At 41.8% G+C, this 12940-nt stretch overlaps 1 long non-coding RNA gene across 1 annotated transcript; it reads left to right on the top strand.

Annotated features, from left to right (window-relative positions):
• Nucleotides 1-1248: 1248 nt before the first annotated feature.
• Nucleotides 1249-9973, top strand: LOC125459598 (uncharacterized). Its single transcript, XR_007249059.1, has 4 exons — nt 1249-1325; nt 2230-2320; nt 4617-4726; nt 9620-9973. It is a non-coding gene; the product is annotated as an uncharacterized LOC125459598 (long non-coding RNA).
• Nucleotides 9974-12940: the final 2967 nt, after the last annotated feature.

The raw sequence follows: 12940 nt of genomic DNA, 5'->3' as shown, positions 1-12940 counted from the left end.
TTGGCCCATCATGTACATGTAGGTCAAAATCAACAATCTAACTGTTCTAATCCAAATTCGTGGCCTATAGCTCTGTGTGCCTTATGTGTAATTTCTTGTTAATAACTTCATTTCAAAATCAATAAGGAATTCTCAGTGGAATTTCACAACAAACCAGCCCTCAACATATATAAAGAAAAGCTTGATTGCTTGTCTACTTTAACATAATTCATTATATAACAAAAGGTTCTATTTTAATCTAGAAATGAGTTTTCCTGTTTTTTTGGCTGCTGTTGTTTTGGCCATAGGAAATGGTTGGAAACTGAGACAGGCCCTGACATAGGTGATAACCCCTTACTATGATGTAAAATAGCCACTTAAATATTGCCTGCGCCCAAAATGGATCCATAATGAACCATACAGATATCTGCTTTTTTAAAACTTCATTATTACATGTAAGATATTACCTTCGCATCAGCACTTCGCACCTTTGCAATCTGTGACTGTCCAGTTGAGATTCATGTTTGAAGAGGGTCATCTACCATTTTCCTCCATCCTGTGAAAACACCTCACTTCCTTCTAATCTAGCCAAGTGTTAACATTGTTTTTGTTTGCACTGGACATACTAGGGAAAGCAGAACAGTTTGAATCGCAGGTTGTCCTGGGGCTTGAACCATCGACATTTATGAAGAGGCACTAAGTATTGCAGTCACCTAAGCTGTGAGCCTTGCATTTCCGAATTCCTTTCAGTAATTAGCTTCCAGTAAGCTTAGGAAATTATTTTTTTTTCTCACATGGGTCTCAATTGAATAGTTGTCTGAAAAAAATGACATTGAATTTCTCCTCTGCAAGTTTTCAAAAATGTTCAGTTCTGATTGGTCTAGAGACTGAAATCGTATGCAACAGGACATCTTGATATTCCATAAAAGAAAGATTCAGAACCAAATCACCATTCACAGGAGCGTGGAAACAGCAATAGTTTGTTTCAGCCATGGCCTGTTCTGTTACTCTTGTAAATCATGTATGATTAGTCCATTTAAAGTGCATACTAGCAGTGTTTTTCCGCTATAAATTGGTTTGTAATTAAGCAAGTTCCTTGCATAATGCTGCCTCTATTTTAGTTTGAGCTTGGTCACTGCATATGCCCAACCTTTTCTCGTAAAGAAACAATCATTTAGTTTGCTGACTGTTGTGACTTTCCCAACCATTTCTGCTCACCACTTCCCTCTTCTGTCACTCCCACTCACTTCCCTCTCTTGAGCGTTACCACTCACAGCTTCCCTTTCTTGGAAATATTTGCTGCCATATGCTGGCTGCTCCTTTCCTGAACCCATGCTGTGGACAAGGTAATGAGAAGGGAGTAAGACGAAGGGAGCCACTATGTTCATGGTATTGTTCGGCTTATGTAGAACAGTTCACGAGTCTGCTGGGGTACATAGACCAGGAGCTTTATTGGAACACAGCTTACTAGTTTGGCAACAACAAGGTGTAGAGATGGATGAACACAGCAGAAAAAGCAGCATCAGAGGAGCAGGAAAGCTGATGTTTTGGGCCTAGACCCTTCTTCTTTTACAACATCCACGAGGCTATGTGAATTTGACCTTCTCTTGGTTAACAAGGCAGGGCAAGTGTCTCATGTGATATTAGGGGCAAACTTTGTATCTAATGATCATAATTCTATTACTTTTAAAATAGTTATGGAAAATAATAAGCCTTTCAGAAAAGTGAAAATGTTTATTTGGAGTAAGGCAAATTTTAATGGTATGAGACAAGAACTTTCAAGACTTGATTGAAGTAGGCTGTTCGCAGATAAAGGGTACTTTGATAAGTGGAAGCTTTCAAAAGAGTGATAATAAGAGCTCAGAGTCATTGTGTTCCCGTTAAAGTGAAAGTTAAGGCTGGTAAGATTAGGGAACAACAGATGAATAAAGATATTGAAGCTGTAATCAACAATAAAAAAAATCATATAATAGATATAGACATCTGGGTTCAAATGAATCTCTTGAACATGCTAAAGTCTCTAGGGTCATTCTTAAGAGCGAGATCAGAAAGGTGAAGAAGGAATACGAGATAGCATCGGCAGATAAGGTTACGGATAACCCAAGGAGATTCTACTAGTTCATTAAGAGCAAAAGAGTAGCGAGAGAGAGAGAGTTGGGCCCCTTAAAGATCAAAGAAGTGCTCTTTGTGTTGAACCTTAGCAGATGGGAGAGACATTATATGAATATTTAATATTTTACTTGTTTCCAGGGAGCAGAGTCAGAGGGAGGAGCGCACAGACCAGTAACCGAAGCCAAACTGATGAAGTGATGTCACAGCAAAGCTGTGGCCTGATGGGCTGGTAGGAAATCTATCCTAAATTTGAAAACAAAACACAGCAAAACTATTTAATAAATTAATTAACAAAGTAGAAATGGACGGGAAGGTGATGTGCTGTGGCTGTATAATGTGGGAGCTGGCAGATTCTCATTGCGAGCTGCAGCACGTGTTGGTTGTTGGAGGACTTTTGGCTCAGAATTGATGAGCTGGAGTTCGAGCTTTGGACAATGCAGCACATCCAGCAGGGGAAGGGTTACCTGGATGCTTTGTTGCAGGAGGAGGTCACACCTGGTAGATTAAGTACGACATATTCGATCAGTGGGTCAGCGACAGCAGAGAATGACTGTAAGTAAGGCAGGTGAAGGGATCCTGTATTCAGGAACAGAGGGGCATCAGCTCTTGACCTCTTCCAAAGGTATGAGGTACTTGTTCCCTGTGCAGATGAGGAACAGGGCTGTGGGGTGGATGAGCCAACTGACTACAGTACTGTGGCACAGGAGCCATTCAAGAAGGGGCAAGCAAAAAGACAAATGGTAGTTGTGGGGGATTCTATAATTAGAGGAATAAATAGCATCCTTTGTAAGCAGGATTGAGAGTCCTGCATTGTAAATTGCCTGCCAGGGTGAGGGACATTTCTGATGGGGTTACAGCGATATTGGTGAGGGAGGGGCAGAATCCAGTTGCTGTGGTTCACATCAGGACAAAAACCATAGACAAGACAAGGAAAGAGGACCTGTTTGGGGATTATCAGGAACTAGGAACTAAATTGAAAGCCAGGTCCTCAAGGATTACAATCTCGAGCCACGTGCAAATTGGCAAAGGGATGCGAGAAAAAAGGAAGAAAACACTGTTGCGAAGTTGGATGGAGTACTTGTGGATTGAGAGGCAGGAAGTTAAAATTTAGTGCTTGTAAAATGCCAGGGTGAAAGCATTGCATGGTCCCTTTAAAAGATCACGTGCTTTTTCTGTGCTTAGTAATTCAAAATAGATGCCTGTAAGCAGCAGCTGAAGGGTTGGAAGCACATGGAGAGCACCCAAATTGAAACATTTATATCAAAAGGTCATATAATTAACAGGCCAAGAAGAAGTTTTTTTTCACCAAGGTAACAGGTTTTTGAATTCATCCAATCAATTTGAACCAGGTAGTTAGATACCCAAAGCCTATTAAATTTAAGTCTAATGGTTTTGATAACATAGGACCATATTAAAATATTAATATGTTATCACGGGTATAAAAAGAAGGGGGCAGTTGGACACAGATGCCAGAGCTAGCTGCCATCCACCAGAGCTAATGGCCCTCAACTCTCAAGATGGAATCACTGGCTCACATATGTCCTAGAACAAGCACCATTTAAATAACAATGGTACCAAGGCCATAACTAGTTAATATTCCTGGCAGAAGAATTGACAGAGAAGGTATTCCTGACAGAAGAATCAACAGAGAAGGCACAGAACATTCCGGAAGACACGTGACATGTCTGTAATTTCGAGAGACTATTTTTTTAATATAAGTGGGAATTCTATTTGTTGGAACAGCATACCATTAGAATCTTGTTTTATTTGGGAATAATTGGTAGTTAGAAGGGATTTATTCAGCTTGTTAATAGATTAGTTAATTTATTCACTGTTAGAGTCAGACAAATACTTGTTGATTTTAAAGTAAGTGTCAGGGATTTATTTTATTTAACAACTAGAAATTGCTGAAAGGCAGATTACACCACTTTCCACACTCTTTTTACAGATTATAGGACAAGGTGTTCTTCTTTGGGTGTTTTAGTTTTACTTCTCAGGAGAGGAGAGGATTAACCTCTGCTTTATAACATCACTTGACTAAAGGAGTGGTGCAGAAAAGGGAGGTTCTATCTCATGGGACACTGGCATCAGTATTGGAATAGGAGGGATCTGCACTGCTGGGATGGTCTGCTCCAGAACGAGCTGGGACCAATGTTCTAGCAAAAAGGGTAAGTAGGGTGCTCAACAGAAATTTGAATGAGAAAATAGAGGGAGGAGGAAGGGAAAGGTAAAACATTATGAAATAAAGTTACCAATGGGAAACAAAGCAGCAGGTTAACATCTGTGGGGGTTAATTCAACTGGATGAAAAGGTATGAAAAAAAGTGCAAAGAAAGGAGAACTCAGGAGAGGATACTAGAGTCTCCAGAACAAAAAATAGGAAAGAGTGTTTGGAAAGGGTCAGGAATCTAACATCAAGCATATCAGATAAAGGGATGACAATGAGAAGTGGGAAGGTCAGGGATGAAGGTGCTATCTCTCAAAGCACACAGTATATGAAATAAAATAAATGTGCTTGTGGCACAGGTCGAAATTGGCAGGTACGATATGATGGGCTTCATGGAGACGTCTCTGCAAGAGGATTGGGACTGGGAGCAAAATATCCAAAAAGTACATCTTACCGAAAATACAGACAGGTGGGTAGAGAGTGTAGTGTTGTCTTATAAGTAAGAAATGAAATTAAATCAATAGCAAGAAATGACATAGGGTCAGATGATGTAGAATCTGTGTGGGTACAGTTGAGGAACTGCAAAGGTAAAAAAAACAGTAATGGGAATTATGTACAGGGCCCCAAACAGTATACAGGATGTGGGCACAAAATACACCAGGAGATAGAAAAGATGTGTAAGAAAGGCAAAGTTACAATAATCATGGGGGATTTAAATTTGCAGGCGGACAGGGAAAATCAGGTTGGCAGAGGATTGCAAGAAAAGGAATATGTGGAATGTCTACCAGATGGTTTTTTTTTTGGAGCAGCTTGTGGTGGAGCCCACTAGGGAATAGGCAATACTGGATTTAATGTTGTGCAATGAGGCAGACTTGATAAGGGTGGTAAAAGTGAAGGAACCTTTTGGACTCTGTGACCATAATATGACCGAATGTAGTCTGCTGTTTGAGAGGGAGAAGCTGGAAGCAGATGTAACTGTATTACAGTTGAATAAAGACAGCTACAGAGGCACGAGGGAGGAGGTGGCCAGAATTGATTAGGAGAGGAGCCGAGCAGGAAAAACAGTGGAACAGCAATGGCAGGAGTTTCTGGGAGTCATTCAGGAGATTTAGGAAAAAGAAACATACTAAAGGGAAGACAAAGAAACTCTGGAAGGCAAGGGAAGTCAGGGACAGCATAAATGCAAATGAACAAGTATATAATGCAGTGAAGGGCAATGGGAAGCCAGAGAATTGGGAAGTCGACAAAGACCAACAGAGGACAACTGAAAGATAAATAAAGAAGGGGAAGGTTACATATGATGGTAACCTAGCCAGTAATATAAAAGAAGATTGCCAGAGTTTCTTTAGATATTTAAAGGGAAAAAGAGAGGCAAAGTGGACATTGCGCAGCTGGAAAATGATGCTGGAGAAGTAGTAATGGGGAACAAAGAAATGGCAGAGGAACTGAACAAATACTTTGTGTCAACCTTCAAAATGGAAGATCCCAACAATTCAAGAGAGTTGTGGGGCAGAGGTGAGTATGGCAGCCATAACCTAGGAGAAGGCACTAGAAGGGCTAAAAGATCTGAAGATGGACAAATCACAAGGACCAGATGGACTACATCCTAGAGTTCTGAAAGAAATAACTGAAGAGATCGTGTGAGAGTTGATGGTCATCTTTCATGAATCACTGGAGTCACGGAAGGTACCAGAGGACTGGACAATTTAGGATGTAACACGTCTGCTCAATAACAGAGTAAGGCAAAAGATGGGAATTACAAGCTGATTAGCCTGAGCTCGGTCGTTGGTAAGATGTTGGAGTCCATTGTGAAGGATGAGATTTCTAAATACTGGGAAGTGCATAGTAAAATAGGGCAAAATCAGCATGGCTTCATTGGGGGAGGTCATGCTTGATGAATCTGATAGAATTCTTTGAGGAAGTAATGAGCAGGTTAGACAAAGAGAGCCAATGGATGTTATCTACTTGGACATCCAGAAGGCCTTTGACAAGGTGCTGTATAGGAGGCTGCTGAGTAAGATAAGTGGCCATGGTGTTAGAGGCAAGGTGCGAACATGGATAGAAGATTCTCTGTCTGGCAGAAAGCAGAGAATGGGGATAATGGTGGAATTCAACAAGGGTCAGTGTTAGGACCACAACTTTTAACTTTATACATTAATGATCTGGATGAAGGAACTGAGAGCATTCTGGCTAATTTTGCAGATGATACAAAGATAGGTGGCAGACATGTAGTGTTTGTGGAAGTAGGGGACTGCAGAAGGATTCAAACAGGTTAGGATAATGGTCAAAAAAGTGGCAGATGGAATTCAACATGGGAAGGTCATGCACTTTGGAAGGAGGAATATAGGCATTGATTATTTCCTAAATGGGGAGAAAATTCAGAAATTTGAAGTGCAAAGGGACTTGAGAGTTCTTGTATGGGATTCTCTCAAGGTTAGCTTGCAGACTGAGTCAATTGTGGGGAAGGCAAATACAACATTGGCATTATTCCAAGGGGATTGGAATATAAAAGCAGTGATATAATTCCGAGGTTTTATAAGGCTCTGGTCAGACCACATTTAGAATATTGTGAGCAATTTGGGCCCCATACCTCAGGAAAGATGTACTGTCCCTGGAGCGGGTTCAGAGGAGGTTCACGAGAATGATCCCAGGAATGAAAGGCTTAATATATGAGGAACGTTTGAGGGCTCTGTTTCTATACTTGATGGGGTTTGGAAGGATAAGGGGATCTAACTGAAACTTACAGAAATCTAAATGGCCTGGATAGAGTGGACATTGAGAAGATGTTTCCATTTGCAGAAGAGACTAATTCCCAAAGGCATAGCTTTAGAGTGAAGGGAAGACCATTTAGAACAGAGATGAGAAGGGACTTCTTCAGCCAGAGAGTGGTGAATCTATGGAACTCACTGCCTCAGAAGGCTGTGGCGGCCAGGCCATTGAGTATATTTAAGACAGAGATAAATAGGCTCTTTATTGTTCAGGGGATCAAAGGTTATGAGGAGAAAGCGAGAGAACGGGGTTGGAAAACTTAGCAGCCATGATTGATTGATGGAGCAGACCCTGTGGGCCAAATGGCTTAATTTCTGCTCCTACATCTTTTGTCTTATGGTCTACATGAAAGTTACAGAACTCAGGGAAATCAATAATGATGTTTTGAAAACAATTCATGTTACAGAAAAAGAAATATAAAGATGGATAAATCTTGGGAACAGATCTAGAGCATTCCAGAACGCAGTGGGAAGTTAGGGAGGAATTTATAGTTTCCCTTTCAGAAATATTTGTACTGTCTATATATAACAATGGGTGAGGTGCCAGATGAATGAAAAGTAGCCAATACAAAAGGATGGAAGGAGAAGCTTGGAAACTATAGACCTGTGAGTCTGTCTTTGGTGGTGAGTAAGTTGTTGGAGGTGATTCTGAAAGACACGATTTAGATGCATTTGCACGAGAAACCTGCTAGAAGCTACATATATTCATCATCACAGAATCCTTACAGTGTGGAAACAGACTCTTCAGCCCAACAAGTCCACACCGACCCTTGGAGCATCCTACCCAGACCCCTATAACCCAACTAAACTTCACATGCCTGAACACTACAGGCAATTTAGCATGACCAATCCACCTAACCTGCACATCATTGGACCGTGGGAGGAAACCGGAACACCCGAAGGAAACTCACGCAGACTCGGGCAGAATGTGCAAACTTCACACAGAAGTCACCCGAGGGAGGAATCAAACCCAGCGCTGTGAGATAGCAGTACTAACCACTGAGCCACCTGTTTGGAGGGACAAGAAATGATAGGGATAGTCAGGATGGCTTTGTGTAAGGGAAATAATGCCTCACAAACCTGACAACTTTTTGAGCAAGTAACCAAGAAGATTGATGAAGGCAGAGCAGTTGACACTGTTTTCCTTGGATTTTAGTAAAGCCCTTCGTAAGGTTCTGCAAGGTAATTAAATGGTAAAGGTAGATCACTTGCGATTCAGAGTGAGCTTGCCAACTGCATGCAAAATTGGCTTAAGAGCAGGACGCAGAGTGTTGAAGGTTGTTTTTCGGACTGGAGATCAGTGGTATTCCACAGGGATTGGTACTGGGTCCACTTTTGTTTGTTATTTATATAAGAATAGATGAGAATATAGAAGGTATGATTAGACAGTTTGCAGGTGACACCAAAATTGGTGGTGTAGTGGTCAGTGAAGAAGGTTATCTAAGATTACAAGGAGATCTTGATCACTTGGGTCAATGGGTTGAGGAGTGGCAGTTGGAGTTTAGTTTGAATAAATGCAAGGTATTGCATTTTGGTAAAGCAAACAAGGGTAGATTTATACAATTAAAGATAAGGCCTTGGATGGTGCTGTAGAACAGAGAGAGCTAGGGGTTCAGGTACATAATTCTTTGAAGTTTGCATCATGTACAGACAGGGAGGCTAATAAAGCATTTAGCATGCTTTCCTTCATTGCTCAGACCTTCGTGTATAGGAATTGGGCCATCATGTTGAGGTTATACAGAACATTGGCGATGCCTGTTTCAGAGTACTGTGACCAGTGAAAGGATATTATTAAGCTGGAGAAGGTTCAGAAAAGGTTTACCAACATGTTGCCTGGAATGGAGTGTTTGATTTACAAGGAGAAGCTGGGGCTTTTGTCACTAGAATGTAAGAGGTTGACAAAACCATGAAGGGTAAAGATAAGGTAAATGGCAGGTATCTTTTTCCCCTGGTGAGGGATTTTAAAACTGGAGGCATATTTCTGAGGTTAGAGGAGAGAGATTTGGAAAAGGTATGAGGGGTAGCCTTTTTAACACGTGGCTCATGTGTGAAATTTAACTTCCAGGGGAAATGGCGCATGTAGGTACAGTTACAACATTTAGAAGACATTCAGCTAAGGTCAGAAATAAGAAATGTTTGGAGGGATATGGGCCAAGTGGAGGCAGGTGGGATTAGTTTAGTTTGGGATTACGGTCGGTGTGGACTGGTTGGACCGAAGGGTGTGTTTCTGTGCTATATGACTCTAAATCACGTGATGCTGTGTCACTTCTTGTGATGATGTACAATTAGAATTTCAAATTAATAGCCCAATATCTAATATGACACATTAACCAATGGAGGAGGAGAGCAGCTGGTGGTGGGAGACAGGAGGGTCGGGAAAGGAAAGCAAATCTTGGTATTCCCTATGTAATGGTATTGTGAGAATGTCTTCAGTAAGTGGGCTGCAGCAGTTTGAGAAAGTGCCGAACCACCGGCCCTTCAAGGGTAACTGTAAATAAGGAATAAATGCTGGCATTGCTGGTGGTGCCCATATCTGAGGAATGAATGTTTTTTTTTAAATAAATCACTAATTTGCTTTTCCCATTTTGTTTCAGTTTCAGCTACCCTTAGCAATTCGCACTTGCCTATCCTAGGGCAGTTCTGCTGACTTATCACTCTTGAATATCAATTGACACTTTAGTAGTGACAGCTCATGACTAATGATGTCCTTTTCAGCCAATCTTGTTTTGATGGTATCTGCTGTACTATGTAATCATTGTTTGAAGCTCCACCTCATTAAGTTACAATCTCCCATTTCTTTCACTTTGTGTGCTCCATCTTTTACCACCACCTGTGCAATCTGACCCCATTTGCACAGGTTGCATAATTCATTCCCATTCACTAAAGTAGGGCAGTCTTAATCTAACAAAGTCAGATAATTTAACTTACTGCCGGGGTAAATTAACATGTAGCACTAATGAAAAGTGCAATATAGCTGCACAATAAAATCATGTGATCATTAGTTTTTTTTGTTTGTCTCAAGTTTGTTCCTTCCTCTTTATTCTTTGTTCAAATTACAGTACTCAGGGGTTCCTTAATCACAATTCATTTTAGTTAGGTACATTTTATTTGGGAGTGTATTGTGTCAAAATCCTTTCAGTAAGAATTTCACCCCTTGGCTTTCAAAACCTAAACCTATGGTGGGAAACATAATTTGCTTAGGTTAATGATCGAGTGAATATTTCCTGTTTCCTCTTGGCTAACGTTCAGAGCTGGGTAGCCTTATGTGTTTTTATGAAAAGAATTGTTCAAGGGGATATGGGTGTCACTGACTAGATCAGCAGTTATTGCCCCTCCCTATTGCATGGAGGGCAATTAAAAGTCAACCACATTGCTGTGGGTCTGGATTCATATTTAGACCAGGCCCAATAAGGATGGCAGATTTCCTTCCCAAAAGCAACCAAATAAGTTTTTGTGATAATTGACAATAGGTTGCATAGTCACCTCAAAGTCAGTTTTTAATCCAAATTTCTATTGAATTCAAATTTTGCCAGCTGCCATAATGGGATTCACACCAATGCTACATAACTTTGACCTGGGATTTTGGATTACTAATCCAGGGACATTAGCACCAAGGCACCGCCTCCTTTTAGTGGCCATAATGTGAAGGAAGCTTTGCCATGTTTAGTTAAAGTGTTTAGCATGAGATTTTTGGGTTCTTGTCCACCACAACTTGGAAAAACTTTTCTTATGTGACTCTCCACTCTTCACCTTGTAGCGTTCAAGTGGGTTCTTGAGCACTTTCCTTCAGGAGTCATTTGGCCGAAGTGGCAGAAGTACTTACCTCAGCTTAGACCTTTTGGGGTACATGCTTTGGTGCCACATTTAAAGCCCAACTGCACACCATTTCACACACTGCAAAGGAGGAACTTCCTCACAGCCTGTAGTACTCAGCCATTATGCTAGGCCAGAGAAGAAATAGTCGCTCCTCACCCTGTGGGCAAGGAGCTAGTTCAGGTGGTGGAGAGGAGGGCTGTCTTTTCTCTTGCAGACAAAGATAGAATGCCATCCCACCAGACCAAGCCAGCTGGGACTGAAATGCCAGCGCAGGCCAGTGAGCTGGGATTGCTTGCTGTGTAGGAGCAAGGTCTATGAGCTCTGCCAGTCTGCACACGTGTCAACCTCTTACCTCTTCTATGTCACACTGACAGAGCCACCTCGAATTATAACTCTGCCATTGCACAGGCCTCTCAGCAAGGTTCATGGACTCCAACTCTCACTATTTTATGCATCATGTCCACGTAATGCTTTACAACCGCTTCATCCATCCAAACTACTAACTCTTCCAGTTTTTTACACTTCCTACTTACACGCTGGGGGCATTTTACTACATCTTCTAGTTCTGCATCACTACTAACTGCATCTAACCACTTCTATCAAGCACAATTTCCCCCTGTTGTCTCATTGCAGGAAATATGGTCCACCCCTCAGACTGATGTTTCTACACAAGCATAACAGGCTCGGTTGTAATCTATGGACTTGGGTGCATTTGATGTGAAGGATTGACAGTGGCCCAATCTCTGGACTTCAAGGGCGTGGATTTCTGTAATCTGATAGGACCTGACTAACCATGACCTTTATCGTTAACTGGCATTGGGCGAGCTCCTTGACTTACTGTGACAGTATCCCTTATGGCTTTCCATAGTCCCCCTCTACTCCATTAAGTACCTTTGATTTCCCCATGTGGCCACTTGTTTGATGTGTACGCAATGTGGCCGCCACGTAACATGCTGGCATATACTACAGATGTGAAATTATTGTAGCTCAGTGTTTCACTGAAACAAGTCCAACCTTTGATTCAAAGATAGTAAGAATTGCCGCTGCAGGTGTATGAGATAACACAGTGTGAAGCTGGAGGAACGCAGCGAGCCATGTAGCATCAGAGGAGGAAAGGATCTTTCTGAAGATGGGGCCCAACCCGAAAAGTCAGCTTTCCTACTTCTCTGATGCTGCCTGGCCTGCTGTGCTCCTCCAGCTCCACACTATGTTATCCATCCCTTGATTGTTGAGCACTCCCCATAGTGATAAACCACGCGCATCTCTCTCGGCTCTGAACAGCAATTCAAGCCACAGAGACTGGCAGCCTCTGATTGAGCATTAAAGACCCTGTGTGCTAAGAATGCAAGCCATGAGCTAGTTACTGCATCCTGTGCAGATGTTTGTAATGTGTGCATGCCCTGTGACCTTGCAGGTGCCTGCAAGTCATAGGTGTCCATAATCTCTGAAATAAAGTGTTGAAGGGCTGAAGTGGTGTGTGATTTGATTTAGTAACAGACATGGTGATAATAGTGACTCTGGTGGTTTGCCAATGTCTATTTGAGTGGACGAAGGGTCGAGGAGAATGTGTCTATGGAGCATGCAGGGAGGTTGTTGTAAAGAAACAGCCAGCTGGTGGCTAGAAAAAGCATCCAGTGAGCTGCAGTTGCCAGGTACCTGCTTTGATTGACATATGGTGGAATTTGTGTCATCGCACATTTCATTGGAAAAGAGAAATGAATTGGGTGTAAATATAGAAAGGACACTTAGGGTTTTAACGAGATGCAAATTCATGGAAATAATCCATGTGAGATTCTGAAGTCATCATTTAAGCCTCACTGGGACAATTGCAAAGTATCTAAGGCCAGTCAAGGTCTTATTTTCATCATTATTTTTCCACCTATCTTGGCCGTGCTTCGCTAAGAAAGGGAACATTTCCCCAGTGATTTTATTTTCATTGCCACGTTATTGCTGGGCCCAAATCCTGGAAGCCCATCCATACAGCAGGGTGGGTGTCCTGACATCACATGAACTAAGGGCTTCCAGAAGGTGACTCAACATTACATTCTCAAGGTCAATTAGGGATGGACAACAAATATTTGCTTTACCAAGAGAAGCCA

This window comes from Stegostoma tigrinum, chromosome 16 (genome assembly GCF_030684315.1).
Source record: "Stegostoma tigrinum isolate sSteTig4 chromosome 16, sSteTig4.hap1, whole genome shotgun sequence".
NCBI lineage: Eukaryota > Metazoa > Chordata > Chondrichthyes > Orectolobiformes > Stegostomatidae > Stegostoma > Stegostoma tigrinum.
This window is presented reverse-complemented; position numbering and strand designations above follow the sequence as displayed.